Source organism: Nomascus leucogenys, chromosome 1a (assembly GCF_006542625.1).
Source record: "Nomascus leucogenys isolate Asia chromosome 1a, Asia_NLE_v1, whole genome shotgun sequence".
Taxonomy (NCBI): Eukaryota; Metazoa; Chordata; class Mammalia; order Primates; family Hylobatidae; genus Nomascus; species Nomascus leucogenys.
This window is the reverse complement of record NC_044381.1, coordinates 20,193,295-20,208,876: the sequence shown is the minus strand read 5'-3', so window position 1 is coordinate 20,208,876 and position 15,582 is coordinate 20,193,295.

Genomic DNA, 15,582 nt, shown 5'->3' with positions numbered 1-15,582 from the left:
GAGGCAGTCACTCCTTGGACAGGTTCAAAGATACTGGTAATGTTTTAGTTCATTACAGCTGAGATATGAGAACATGGTGGTTTTTTATTTTTGTTTAGTCTTTTAAAATGTATGTATATGTCACATAAACTTTTGTATGTGTGATATATTTTACAATTTGTAAAAATGTGCAAAATGTTGAAAAAACACACAAAGAAAGACATACCATGACAGAGGATAAAACTGTAAATCAGTACAAGTTTTCTGGAGGGCAATTTGGCAACAATATATTTCAAAAGCCTTAACAATACGCATAATCTTTAATCCAGAAAGTTAACTTTCATGATTCAACACATTGGAAAAAAAATCAGATATGTGAACACAAATGTATACATAGAGGTGTTCATTATTACAGTAATTATAATATCAAAAAATAACATGTCAAATGTTCAGCAAAAGGAAATTTTAAAATTAAGATACATTCATATGGTTTATAACCCTGCACCCATGTATTTATTTACTTATTTATTTATTTTATCCTTTTTTCTATACTTTAGGGGTACCAGGGTACTAATTGTTTTTGGTTACATGATGAGTTGCATAGAATTCATCTACATACTGGGTACAACATACACTCCTCAACTGATTGGTGCACTGAAATCTGAGACTTCAGCACTCCTCACCCGAGTAGTGTACGTTGGACCCAGTATGTACTTTTTAACCCACAGCCCTCTCCCCCTTCCTTCCCCTGAGTCTCCAGTGTCCAATATAACACCTGTGTGCCTTTGTGTACACATAGCTTAGCTCCCCCTTGTAAGTGAGAATATATGGTATTTGGTTTTTCCACTCCTGAGTTAATTTCACTTAGAGTAATGGCTTCCAACACCATTCAAGTTGCTGCAAAAGACATTGTTCTTTTAATGGCTGGGTAGTATTCCATGGTGTATATATACCACATTTTCTTTATCCACTCCTCAGTTGATGGGCACTTAGGTTAGTTTGATATCTTTGTAATTGTGAATTGTCTGCACCTATATAAATCACGTTGATTTCTAAAATTAAAAGCATACAAAAAAAGGACTGTGGTTACTGTCATAAAACAGCTTCAGAGGCTGAGCACGGTGGCTCACGCCTGTAATCCCAGCACTGTGGGAGGCTGAGGCGGGCGGATCACCTGAGGTCAGGAGTTTGAGACCAGCCTGACCAACATGGAGAAACCCCATCTCTACTAAAAATACAAAATTAGCCGGGCATGGTGGCACATGCCTGTAATTCCAGCTACTCAGGAGGCTGAGGCAGGAGAATTGCTTGAACCCAGGAGGCAGAGGTTGTGGCGAGCTGAGATCGCGCCATTGCACTCCAGCCTGGGCAACAAGAGTGAGACTCCGTCTCAAAAAAAAAAAAAAAAAAAAAAAAAATCAGAGACAAGAAGAAGACTTCTCTTTAGTTTAGGAAAATACTTCGATGGGCCATTTTCTATATGAAAGGTGGAGATACCCTGGAAATGGTGGGGAAGGAAAACATTGCAGGCAAATAAACTATCTCTGAATAAGAACATGGTAGTAATTTGTCTGCCAACTGACAGTGGCCAACAGACCTTGGAACAAGAACAAAGGAAAGCTGGGAGAAGGGTCTCACCCAAGGGGAAAGATGGACTGCGAGGAATTCCCACAGTGGGGAAAAGAGATGTCTAATATTCTGGGGTAAACCCTAACCACCCTTCACCACTCCCAAACATTGAGGGGAGTGCTCACGCTCACGACCGCCTTGCACCACTGTCACTTGGGAATGAAGGAAGAAGTGCCCGGCCAATTCAGTCAGACTCTCCTAGGGTGGGGACTAAGCATCACTATTTTCTTTGAAAACCTCCTCAGGTATTTCTCATATGCAGCTAGAATGGAGAGCTATTGGGCTAGAGTAAAAATAAAAACTCAGGCCAGGAGCGGTGGCTCATGCATGTAATTACAGGCATGGTGGCTCATGCATGTAATTACAGGCATGGTGGCTCATGCCTGTAATCCCAGCACTTCAAGAGGCTGAGGCAGGTGGATCACCTGAGGTCAGGAGTTCGAGACCAGCCTGGCCAACATGGTAAAACCCCATCTCTACTAATAATAAAAAATTACCTGGGAGTGGTGGCACACACCTGCAGTCCCAGCTAGTTGGGAGGCTGAGGCAGGAGAATTGCTGGAACCCGGGAGGCAGAAGTTGCAGTGAGCTGAGATCGTGCCACTGCACTCCAGCCTGGGCAACAGAGCAAGACTCTGCCTCAAAAAAAAATAAAATAAAATAAAAAATAAAAGCTCAAATTGATGACGGCTGGCTGGGCTAAGGCTTATACTGGGTAGTTACTCATTTAAAGTTTCCAACTTGATGAGGTGGGTACGATTCCTTCCATTTCACAGATTTGGAAACTGAGACAGATGAAGGCCTAAGTAGTCCAAGAAGACTGAGATGGACTGTGGGTCTTGCAGGCTGTGGGAACTGGAGAGGAGCTGGGGGAGCACTGAAGGGGAGGGGGAACAGTGTGGCAGGGCCAGAGTAGGCAGCACACAGTGGGCCAGGGGTACATGAACAGGTGATAAAGAGACTCAGGGGCATTTGAGCTGTCACCAGGGACAACTTCACCACTGGAAATGGGAGACAGCCTCTACTTGAGCCCTGTGTGGCAGCCATGTGGCCATGGGGAGCAGGGGTGAAGAAATTGTGCTATTTTTAACTAAAACTTCAATGGGAGGATTTAGGTCAGTAGAACATCGTCAACTCAACCAGAGTTTGGCTCAGACAGCAAAGCTGACACCCTCTCCTGCGGAGAACAATTCTGGGAAACTTTTTTTTATTTTTTATTTATTTTTATTTTTTATTTTTTAGACAGGGTCTCGCTCTGTCACCCAGGCTGGAGTACAGTGGTGCAATCTCAGCTCACTGCAACCTCCCCCTCCCAGGTTCAAGTGATCCTCCTGCCTCAGCCTCCTAAGTAGCTGGGATTACAGGCACCCACCACCATACCCGGCTAATTTTTTGGATTTTTAGTAGAGACAGTGTTTCGCCATGTTGGCCAGCCTGGTCTCGACCTCCTGACCTAAGGTGATCCACTCGTCTCAGCCTCCCAAAGTGCTGGAATTACAGGCATCAGCCATCATGCCCTGCCAATTCTGGGAAACTTTTAAGGTAAGCAAGGGCTAACAAACTTTATGTATTAAGAACCATTTACAGGGAGGGAGCCAAGATGGCCGAATAGGAAGAGCTCCAGTCTACAGCTCCCAGCGTGAGTGACGCAGAAGACGGGTGATTTATGCATTTCCATCTGAGGTACCGGGTTCATCTCACTAGGGAGTGCCAGACAGTGGGTGCAGGACAGTGGGTGCAGCGCACCATGCGAGAGCCGAAGCAGGGCGAGGCATTGCCTCACTCGGGAAGCGCAAGGGGTCAGGGAGTTCCCTTTCCCAGTCAAAGAAAGGGGTGACACACAGCACCTGGAAAATCAGGTCACTCCCACCCTAATACTGCGCTTTTCCGACAGGCTTAAAAAACGGCACACCAGGAGATTATATCCTGCACCTGGCTCAGAGGGTCCTACGCCCATGGAGTCTCGCTGATTGCTAGCACAGCAGTCTGAGATCAAACTGCAAGGCGGCAGCAAGGCTGGGGTAGGGGTGCCTGCCATTGACCAGGCTTGCTTAGGTAAACAAAGCAGCTGGGAAGCTTGAACTGGGTGGAGCCCACCACAGCTCAAAGAGGCCTGCCTGCCTCTGTAGGCTCCATCTCTGGGGGCAGGGCACAGACAAACAAAAAGACAGCAGTAACCTCTGCAGACTTAAATGTCCCTGTCTGACAGCTTTGAAGAGAGTAGTGGTTCTCCCAGCACGCAGCTGGAGATCTGAGAACGGGCAGACTGCCTCCTCAAGTGAGTCCCTGACCCCTGACCCCCAAGCAGCCTAACTGGAAGGCACCCCCAGTAGGGGCAGACTGAAACCTCACACGGCCAGGTACTCCTCTGAGACAAAACTTCCAGAGGAACGATCAGGCAGCAGCATTCACGGTTTACGAAAATCCACTGTTCTGCTGCCTCCACTGCTGATACCCAGGCAAAAGGGGTCTGGAGTGGACCTCTAGCAAACTCCAACAGACCTGCAGCTGAGGGTCCTGTCTGTTAGAAGGAAAACTAACAAACAGAAAGGACATCCACACCAAAAACCCATCTGTACATCACCATCATCAAAGACCAAAAGTAGATAAAACCACAAAGATGGGGAAAAAACAGAGAAGAAAAACTGGAAATTCTAAAAAGCAGAGCACCTCTCCTCCTCCAAAGGAACACAGTTCCTCACCAGCAACGGAACAAAGCTGGACGGAGAATGACTTTGACGAGTTGACAGAAGAAGGCTTCAGACGATCAAACTACTCCGAGCTACAGGAGGAAATTCAAACCAAAGGCAAAGAAGTTAAAAACTTTGAAAAAAATTTAGACGAATGTATAACTAGAATAATCAATACAGAGAAATGCTTAAAGGAGCTGATGGAGCTGAAAGCCAAGGCTCGAGAACTACGTGAAGAATGCAGAAGCCTCAGGAGCTGATGTGATCAACTGGAAGAAAGGATATCAGTGATGGAAGATGAAATGAATGAAATGAAGTAAGAAGAGAAGTTTAGAGAAAGAAGAATCAAAAGAAATGAACAAAGCCTCCAAGAAATATGGGACTATGTGAAAAGACCAAATCTACATCTGATTGGTGTACCTGAAAGTGACGGGGAGAATGGAACCAAGTTGGAAAACACTCTGTAGGATATTATCCAGGAGAACTTCCCCAATCTAGCAAGGTAGGCCAACATTCAGATTCAGGAAATACAGAGAACGCCACAAAGTTACTCCTCGAGAAGAGCAATGACAAGACATGTAATTGTCAGATTCACCAAAGTTGAAATGAAGGAAAAAATGTTAAGGGCAGCCAGAGAGAAAGGTCGGGTTACCCACAAAGGGAAGCCCATCAGACTAACAGCAGATCTCTCGGCAGAAACTCTACAAGCCAGAAGAGAGTGGGGGCCAATATTCAACATTCTTAAAGAAAAGAATTTTCAACCCAGAATTTCATATCCAGCCAAACTAAGCTTCATAAGTGAAGGAGAAATAAAATACTTTACAGACAAGCAAATGCTGAGAGATTTTGTCACCACCAAGTCTGCCCTAAAAGAGCTCCTGAAGGAAGCACTAAACATGGAAAGGAACAACTGGTACCAGCCACTGCAAAAACATGCCAAATTGTAAAGATCATTGAGGCTAGGAAGAAACTGCATCAACTAACGAGCAAAATAACTAGCTAACATCATAATGACAGGATAAAATTCACACATAACAATATTAACTTTAAATGTAAATGGACTAAATGCTACAATTAAAAGACACAGACTGGCAAATTGGATAAAGAGTCAAGACCCATCAGTGTGCCGTATTCAGGAAACCCATCTCACGTGCAGAGACACACATAGGCTCAAAATAAAAGGATGGAGGAAGATCTACCAAGCAAATGGAAAACAAAACAACACAGGGGATTGCAATCCTAGTCTCTGATAAAACAGACTTGAAACCAACAAAGATCAAAAGAGACAAAGAAGGCCATTACATAATGGTAAAGGGATCAATTCAACAAGAAGAGCTAACTATCCTGAATATATATGCACCCAATACAGGAGCAACCAGATTCATAAAGCAAGTCCTGAGTGACCTACAAAGAGACTTAGACTCCCATAATAATGGGAGACTTTAACACCCCACTGTCAACATTAGACAGATCAAAGACACAGAAAGTTAACAAGGATACCCAGGAATTGAACTCAGCTCTGCACCAAGCAGACCTAATAGACATCTACAGAACTCTCCACCCCAAATCAACAGAATATACATTTTTTTCAGCACCACACCACACCTATTCCAAAATTGACCACATAGTTAGAAGTAAAGCTATCCTCAGCAAATGTAAAAGAAGAGAAATTATAACAAACTGTCTCTCAGACCACAGTGCAATCAAACTAGAACTCAGGATTAAGAAACTCACTCAAAACCACTCAACTACATGGAAACTGAAGAACCTGCTCCTGAATGACTACTGGGTACATAACAAAATGAAGGTAGAAATGAAGATGTTCTTTGAAACCAACGAGAACAAAAACATAACATACCAGAATCTCTGGGACACGTTCAAAGCAGTGTGTAGAGGGAAATTTATAGCACTAAATGCCCACAAGAGAAAGCAGGAAAGATTCAAAATTGACACCCTAACATCACAATTAAAAGAACTAGAGAAGCAAGAGGAAACACATTCAAAAGCTAGCAGAAGGCAAGAAACAAATAAAATCAGAGCAGAACTGAAGGAAATAGAGACACAAAAAACCCTTCAAAAAATTAATGAATCCAGGAGCTGGTTTTTTGAAAAGATCAAGAAAATTGATAGACTGCTAGCAAGACTAATAAAGAAGAAAAGAGAGAAGAATCAAATAGACGCAATAAAAAATGATAAAGGGGATATCACCACCGATCCCACAGACATACAATCTACCATCAGAGAATACTACAAACACCTCTATGCAAATAAACTAGAAAATCTAGAAGAAATGGATAAATTCCTCGACACATACACCCTCCCAAGACTAAACCAGGAAGAAGTTGAATCTCTGAATAGACCAATAACAGGCTCTGAAATTGTGGCAATAATCAATAGCTTACTAACCAAAAAGAGTCCAGGACCAGATGGATTCACAGCCGAATTCTACCAGAGGTACAAGGAGGAGCTGGTACCATTCCTTCTGAAACTATTCCAATCAATAGAAAAAGAGGGAATCCTCCCTCACTCATTTTATGAGGCCAGCATCATCCTGATACCAAAGCCTGGCAGAGACACAACAAAAAAAGATAATTTTAGACCAATATCCTTGATGAACATTGATGCAAAAATCCTCAATAAAATACTGGCAAACTGAATCCAGCAGCACATCAAAAAGCTTATACACCATAATCAAGTGGGCTTCATCCCTGGGATGCAAGGCTGGTTCAACATATGCAAATCATTAAATGTAATCCAGCATATAAACAGAACCAAAGACAAAAACCACATGATTATCTCAATAGATGCAGAAAAGGCCTTTGACAAAATTCAACAACCCTTCATGCTAAAAACTCTCAATAAATTAGGTATTGATGGGATGTATCTCAAAATAATAAGAGCTATCTATGACAAACCCACAGCCAATATCATACTGAATGGGCAAAAACTGGAAGCATTCCCTTTGAAAACTGGCACAAGACAGGGATGCCCTCTCTCACCACTCCTATTCAACATAGTGTTGGAAGTTCTGGCCAGGGCAATCAGGCAGGAGAAGGAAATAAAGGGTATTCAATTAGGAAAAGAGGAAGTCAAATTGTCCCTGTTTGCAGATGACGATTGTATATCTAGAAAACTCCATTGTCTCAGCCCAAAATCTCCTTAAGCTGATAAGCAACTTCAGCAAAGTCTCAGGATACAAAATCAATGTACAAAAATCACAAGCATTCTTATGTAACAGACAAACAGAGAGCCAAATCATGAGTGAAATCCCATTCACAATTGCTTCAAATAGAATAAAATACCTAGGAATCCAACTTGCCAGGGATGTGAAGGACCTCTTCAAGGAGAGCTACAAACCACTGCTCAGTGAAATAAAAGAGGATACAAACAAATAAAAGAACATTCCATGCTCACGGATTGGAAGAATCAATATCGTGAAAATGGCCATACTGCCCAAGGTAATTTATAGATTCAATGCCATCCCCATTAAGCTACCAATGACTTTCTTCACAGAATTGGAAAAAACTACTTTAAAGTTCATATGGAACCAAAAAAGAGCCCGCATTGCCAAGTCAATCCTAACCCAAAAGAACAAAGCTGGAGGCATCACGCTACCTGACTTCAAACTATACTACAAGGCTACAGTAACCAAAACAGCATGGTACTGGTACCAAAACAGAGATATAGATCAATGGAACAGAACAGAGCCCTCAGAAATAACGCCACATATCTACAACTATCTGATCTTTGACAAACCTGACAAAAACAAGCAATGGGGAAAGGATTCCCTATTTAATAAATGGTGCTGGGAAAACTGGCTTGCCATATGTAGAAAGCTGAAACTGGATACCTTCCTTACACCTTATACAAAAATTAATTCAAGATGCATTAAAGACTTATATATTAGACCTAAAACCATAAAAACCCTAGAAGAAAACCTAGGCATTACCATTCAGGACATAGGCATGTGCAAGGACTTCATGTCTAAAACACCAAAAGCAATGGCAACAAAAGCCAAAATTGACAAATGGGATCTCATTAAACTAAAGAGCTTCTGCACAGCAAAAGAAACTACCATCAGAGTGAACAGGCAACCTACAGAATGGGAGAAAATTTTCACAACCTACTCATCTGACAAAGGGCTAATATCCAGAATCTACAATGAACTCAAACAAATTTACAAGAAAAAAAAAACAATCCCATCAAAAAGTGGGCAAAGGACATGAACAGACACTTCTCGAAAGAAGACATTTATGCAGCCAAAAAACACATGAAAAAATGCTCATCATCACTGGCCATCAGAGAAATGCAAATCAAAACCACAATGAGATACCATCTCACACCAGTTAGAATGGCTATCATTAAAAAGTCAAGAAACAACAGGTGCTGGAGAGGATGTGGAGAAATAGGAACACTTTGACACTGTTGGTGGGACTGTAAACCAGTTCAACCATTGTGGAAGTCAGTGTGGCGATTCCTCAGGGATCTAGAACTAGAAATACCATTTGACCTAGCCATCCCATTACTGGGTATATCCCCAAAGGACTATAAATCATGCTGCTATAAAGACACATGCACACGTATGTTTATTGTGGCACTATTCACAATAGCAAAGACTTGGAACCAACCCAAATGTCCAACAACAATAGACTGGATTTAAAAAATGTGGCACATATACACCATGGAATACTACACAGCCATAAAAAAAGGATGAGTTCCTGTCCTTTGTAGGGACGTGGATGAAACTGGAAAACATCATTTTCAGTAAACTATCGTAAGGACAAAAAACCAAACACCGCATGTTCTCACTCATAGGTGGGAATTGAACAATGAGAACACATGGACACAGGAAGGGGAACATCACACTCTGGGGACTCTTGTGCGGTGGGGGGAGGGGGGAGGGATAGCATTAGGAGATATACCTAATGCTAAATGACGAGTTAATGGGTGCAGCACACCAACATGGCACATGTATACATATGTAACAAACCTGCACATTGTGCACATGTACCCTAAAACTTAAAGTATAATAAAATAAAATAAAAAGAACCATTTACAGAGAGAAACTCTTAGCCCCTCACATGACTTTCAAACCTGTCCACTGAAAAGAGCTAGAAACAAGAGCCAACCTGGTAGCAGTAAGCAGCCCTAGAGCCCAGATTATGGTCTTGAAATACAATTTCTCACCAAACTATAAAAATAAATAAATAAACACAAACAGGGCTTCTTGGAGGAATGGCTGAGTCCAGGTCTGGGCAAGAAGAGCCTGGAACAGAAATGTGCAAGATGAGCTTGGAACCCATTGTTTTACCAAATAACAATAAAGCTACTGAATATAACTAGGATTATGTCAGAAAGATTCAAGAACCAACCACTTGAAGAGAATTCTAAAATAGCACCGGTTAGGGGTTGCACTGGGTTCCTTACAATTTATATGCTAGGTCCTAACCCCCAGTACTTCAGAATATGACTTTTATTTGGAAATAGGATCATTACAGATGCAATTAGTTAACCTATGGTCATACCACAGTAGGATGAACCCCTAATCCAATATGACTGGTGTCGTTATAAAAGGGGGAAATTTGGATACAGATATGCACCCAAGAAGAACACCATATGAAAATAACGGCAGAGATCAGGGTAATGTTTCTAGAGCCCAAGGAACACCCATGGTTGCCAGGAAACCACCTGACGTCAGGAGGGAGGCATAGAACAGATTCTTCCTCACAGCCCTCAGAAGGAACCAAGCCTGCTGACACCTTGATCTTGAACTTCTGTCCTCCAGAACTTCAAGACAATGCATTTCTGTTTAAAAAAAAAAAAAAGTGTACTAGGAGAAAGAAAGGTTTCAGATATGCTAAAAATAATTCTACTAATTGCCATCAATTGGTAAGAAGCACTTAGTTGAAAAGAGGTCTTATGTGTCTGAAGAAGCATAATGAACCCACCCCCTCACCTTTCAGATGCCACATACATGTGTGGCTTAATGGAGACTATTGATAAGGAGGAGGAGGAGGGAATTATCTTCTTCTTCCCACTCTTACCCACCCAGAAGCAATTAGTGAACAGGGAACAAAGAAAGGCACATGCCTTCTTGTTCTGAGACCTAGGAGACTGGAGCCAGGGGAGGGAGAGAGGCACCCTGGGAAATGTTTGCATCACAAAATGTGACAGAGCCTGGCAGTCCACTGAAACTGACAAACATTGGCAGACTAGCCGACAGATTTCCAGGTCTAGGGGAAGATTCTTCCTGTCCTGGGGAATCTATTTAATGATTGACCAAGAGAACTGGGAAGCTGGGTTGCAAAGCAGCTCTTATTGGGCATCTACTAGATACTTTGGTACTGGTTGGATACTGTACCAGATACTTTTACACTGTAATTTTAGTTAATCCCCATAGCCATCGGCATTAGGGTTTTCCAGAGAAACAGAACCAGTAGTACGTGAGACTATATAGAAAGAGATTTACCGGCCGGGCACGGTGCCTCATGCCTGTCATCCCAGCACTTTGGGAGGCCAAGGCAGGTGGATCACCTGAGGTCAGGAGTTCAAGACCAGCCTGGCCAACATGGTGAAACCCCGTCTCCACTAAAAATACAAAAAATTGGCTGGGTGTGGTGATGAGCACCTGTAATCCCAGCTACTCAGGAGGCTGAGGCAGGAGAATCGCTTGAACCCAGGAGGCAGAGGTTGCAGTGAGCTGAGATGATGCCATTGCACTCCAGCCTGGGCAACAAGAGCAAAACAGACAGGAAGGGAAGGGAGGAAGGGAGGAAGGGAGGGAGGAAAGAAAGAAAAGAAAAGAAAAGAAAAGAAAAGAAAAGAAAAGAAAAGAAAAGAAAAGATTAGATTAGGCCAGGCGCGGTGGCTCACGCTTGTAATCCCAGCACTTTGGGAGGCCGAGGCGGGCGGATCACGAGGTCAGGTTTTCGAGACCACGGTGAAACCCCGTCTCTACTAAAAATACAAAAAATTAGCCGGGCGTGGTGGCGGGCGCCTGTAGTCCCAGCTACTCGGAGAGGCTGAGGCAGGAGAATGGCGTGAACCCGGGAGGCGGAGCTTGCAGTGAGCCGAGATAGCGCCACTGCACTCCAGCCTGGGCGACAGAGCGAGACTCTGTCTCAAAAAAAAAAAAAAAGAAAAGATTAGATTAGATTTATTAGAAGCAATTGGCTCACACAATTATGGAGAATGGGCAAGTCCAAAATCTGTGGAGTGGGCTGGCAGCCTTAAGACCCAGAAGAGTCTATGCTGCAGTTCCAGTCAAGGCCAGTAGACTAGAGACCCAGCCAGTCTCTGATACTGCAGTTTGAGTCTGAAGGCCATCTGCTGTAGAACCAGGAAGAGCTGATGTTGCAGATGTAGTCTGAAGGCATCTGCTAGAGAAGTAGGGGAACGGTTTCTTTTGTTCTATTTTGGCCTTCCACTGATTGGATGAGACCTACCCACATTATGGGGGGGAGCCTACTTTACTTAAAGTCTACCAATTTGGGCATGGTGGCTCACACCTGTAATCCCAGCACTTTGGGAGGTCGAGGCAGGAGGATCACTTGGGGTCAGGAGTTCAAGACCAGCCTGAGCAATATAGCAAGATCCCAACTCTAAAAAAACAAAATAGAAAAGTTAGCCAGGAATGGTGGCATGCACCTGTAATCTCCACTACTTGGGAGGCTGAGGTGGGAGGATTGCTTGAGCCCAGGAGTTCAAGGCTGCAGCGAGCTATGATCACCATATTGCACTCCAGCCTGGGCAATAGAGTGAGAACCTGTCTCAAAAAAAAAAAAAAAATCATGGCCAGGCACAGTGGCTAACCCCTGTATCCCCAGCACTTTGGGAGGCTGAGGCAGGTGGATCACCTGAGGTCAGGAGTTCAAGACCAGCCTGGCCAACATGGTGAAACCCTGTCTCTACTAAAAATAGAAAAATTGGCTGGGCATGATGGCAGGCGCCTGTAATCCCAGCTACTCGGGAGGATGAGAATCGCTGGAACCAGGGAGGTGGAGATTGCAGTGAGCCGAGATCATGCCATTGCACTCCAGCCTGGGCAAAAACAGTGAAACTCCATCTCAAAAAATATATATATTAGCTAATTTAAACCTTAATCTCATCCGGAAATGCCCTTACCTCACAGAAACATCAGAATAATGTTTGACCAAATATCTGGAAACCCCATCATCCAGCCAATTTGACACATAAAACTAACCATCGCCCCATCTGAAAGTTAGATATTGCCCTAATTTTGCATATGAGGAGACTGAGGCTCAGAAGGACTAAGTGACATACCCAATTACATAGCTGATTGGAGGTCAGGCTATAATGAAACCATACTCTTTCTGACTCCAGGAAGTTGGGAGCGAGATATGTATTATTGAATCTCACTTGGAAAGAAAGTGCAGTTCTCCCCTACCTACATTAATAACCCTCTAACTAGTATTCAGTCAGCTAGCAAGTATTTAAGCCCCTACTGTACTCTGAGCTGTTAGGAAAGTAAAATCTTATTTTAGCATCAAGAGCAAAAAGTTACAAAAATGTGTAGCTGGTCTTATTTTCTCTCTGGTACAGGTGCTGGGTGGGAGACGGGGGTGGGAATGGAAGGTTGAGTCACACCAGAAGTGGGCAGTAGTGTGGGGACAAGGACCCAGGTCTGTCACCGCTCCTGCTTTGAGGCCAGTTTCCCTCAAAAGTGGGTGACCACGGGGAAGATTAAGCACTCAGGCTCTGGGATGAGCACGGACCTCAAACAATTCCCTTTCATAAGGGGGGCTGCCTGCTGGGGTCCACTGAGAAAGAGGGCAGGCATTCTAAAAGCCGCTTCTTTCAGCAGGATGTAGGCAGAAACTATTCCCTTAGATGACCAAAATGGGTCACACGGGTCACAGTCACACGGCAAATGTCCCAGAACCCTATCGCCCACATTCCCCCACACCACGACACTTGATCTGGTGTCTCTAGTACAGTTGTGAGTCTGAGTTTCACCCCCTCAGGAAGCCAACTTCTCCCTCCACCACAGCCTCCAGGTTTGTCCCCAGACCTGCCAACTGGTGTGGACTCCTTCCTTTTGGCGGGCTGCAGGACCACTGGTGACACCTAGTGACCAAGGCGGCAGTAGCAGCCGAGAACCAGAATTCCTGATTTTCTCTCCTGGAGATGAGAGTAATGACACTGCCACCCCAGGACCAAGGAAGCCCCCAGGGAGGGAGTGTGTGAGATTTTCCAGGAGGGAGATCCCCCTGGGTGAGAGAAGAAAGTGAGGCATGATAAGGGCTCATGATGCCCTTATCATAAGTCATGTGGTTTGAACATTAAAAGGAATGTGATCTCATTTCTTATTCTAAGCTGATCAAGGGGCACCTATGTTAAAAAGCACTGAGAGGCTCTTGGCCTTTTCTTGATTCCAGTCCCCCAGAAAGGGCCAAGAGAAGACTTCCAGGGTCAGATCCCTATCTGAGGCCCCCTTTGCAGCCCTCTCCTCTCAGCCACACACCACTATCCCGTCCACCTGGCTCCGTAGCCATTAATCATATGTGGCTATCTAAATTACATTAGTTAAAATTACATTGAAAACTCAGCTCTTCAGGCACACCAGCCACATTTCAAGTGCTCAACAGCCACAGATAACTAGTGGCAGCACACATAAGCATTTTCATCACCACAGAAAGTTATCACAGACAATGCTAATCTGTAGGCTAGAAATTTCTTTCTAGGCATCTTAAGTTTTTTTTTAATCAAAGTTCACTTTGGAAAGAAGAAAAAGCAGAAAGCTGGGTAGAGCTGTCATCTTGGTATACTGTGCTTGGAAGCACAGGCTGACAGAGAAGGAATTGACACAAATTTGGCTTGAACTGGGTTTTTTTCCAGATGCCACTTTACCGTGCCTCTCTCCCAAGAACAGGAGCCATGTGGGCGTGTGTGTTTCAGGCTGCGTTTGGCACTGGAGGTTAAAACAGGCCGTTCTCTTCCTTCTTGCTTTCTCTTCAAGAGAAATAACTTTTTCCTCAAACTTATGATAAAGAAGACAGTTGGTAAAAATGTTTGGGAACCTCTGGTTTGGGCTAAGTGAAGGCTCTTTGGAGACACACACTAGCCAGATTCTAAGGCATAAAAGAAGTCTTGGACGCCAGGGGACACTGGACTGGCCACCAAGATTAATGATCCCATGGGGTCTCTTGGTACCTCATTCATTCACTCATTCAACCAGCATTTACCAAGTGCCCGTTATGTTCCAGGCACTATTCTAAGCTACAGAGATACAGCTGTAAGCTGAACAAAGACCTTCCCTCATGGAACTTACCCACAAGAATGGAAGAATCTGACCCAGAGTATAAATAATGGTGTCACATCAGTATCATGGATCCAGGCCAGCCATACACTGATGACAACAACAGCTGCCTCGTTTTGAATTCCATAATCCCACCACTATTCTGTACCAAGCACGGTTCACTCCGCTCTCAGTGGATTCTCATAGTCCTCACAGCTACCATATTAAGTCTCAGTTATCATTAGTCCCATCTTCCACTTGTGCAAACACAGAGAGGCCAAGCAAGTAGCTTAAAAACATACTGTACAGGCATGCACCAGTGCTCTAACCCTGGTCTCACTCATGCCATATGGTAAAGGGAAAGCATACATTGTCAAATATTCAGGGATTCTAGAATGTTGCAAATAGAAGAATAAACAAGACATATCCAGTGGTAAAGACAGATACAGTGTGATGTGCCTCATGGTAAGTAGAAAATAGAAGTCACTATGGAAACAGAGGAAGGGCATATAAACCAGCCTCCAGGGATGTGGCCAGGGTGTTATCAGGGAATGCTTCCTGGAGGAGGTGATGCATGAATGAAGTCCTAAGGGAAAAATAGAAGTACAAGTGTTGAAAATGTGGGGAGGAATGAAGGTATGCTGGGCAAAGGGAACAGAAGTGCCCAGGCCTAGGGGGAAGCAGGTATTCAGTGTGGGTGGTGTACAGTTTGGAAGAAGAAAAGGGGCCCAATGATGGATTTTACAGCCTGCTCAGAAGTATTCACTTGACTTGGAGGGTTTGGGGCAGTCATCAGACAATGCTGCAGATGAAAGCATGGTAAAAAAAAGAAAAAAAAATGCTCCTCAGTATCTACGTCAGGAAGGTGGTCACTTGTCACCAGCCTGATATTCATGGCACCTTAGGCTTTTACACACAGCCCTTTGTAGTTTACAAAGCCCAAACTCCCAAAGCTGTTAAATGGCAGGACCAGTCCTCTGCAAGCTCAGATCAGGGCTCCAGCCTCTATTCCACAGCCAGCCTGCC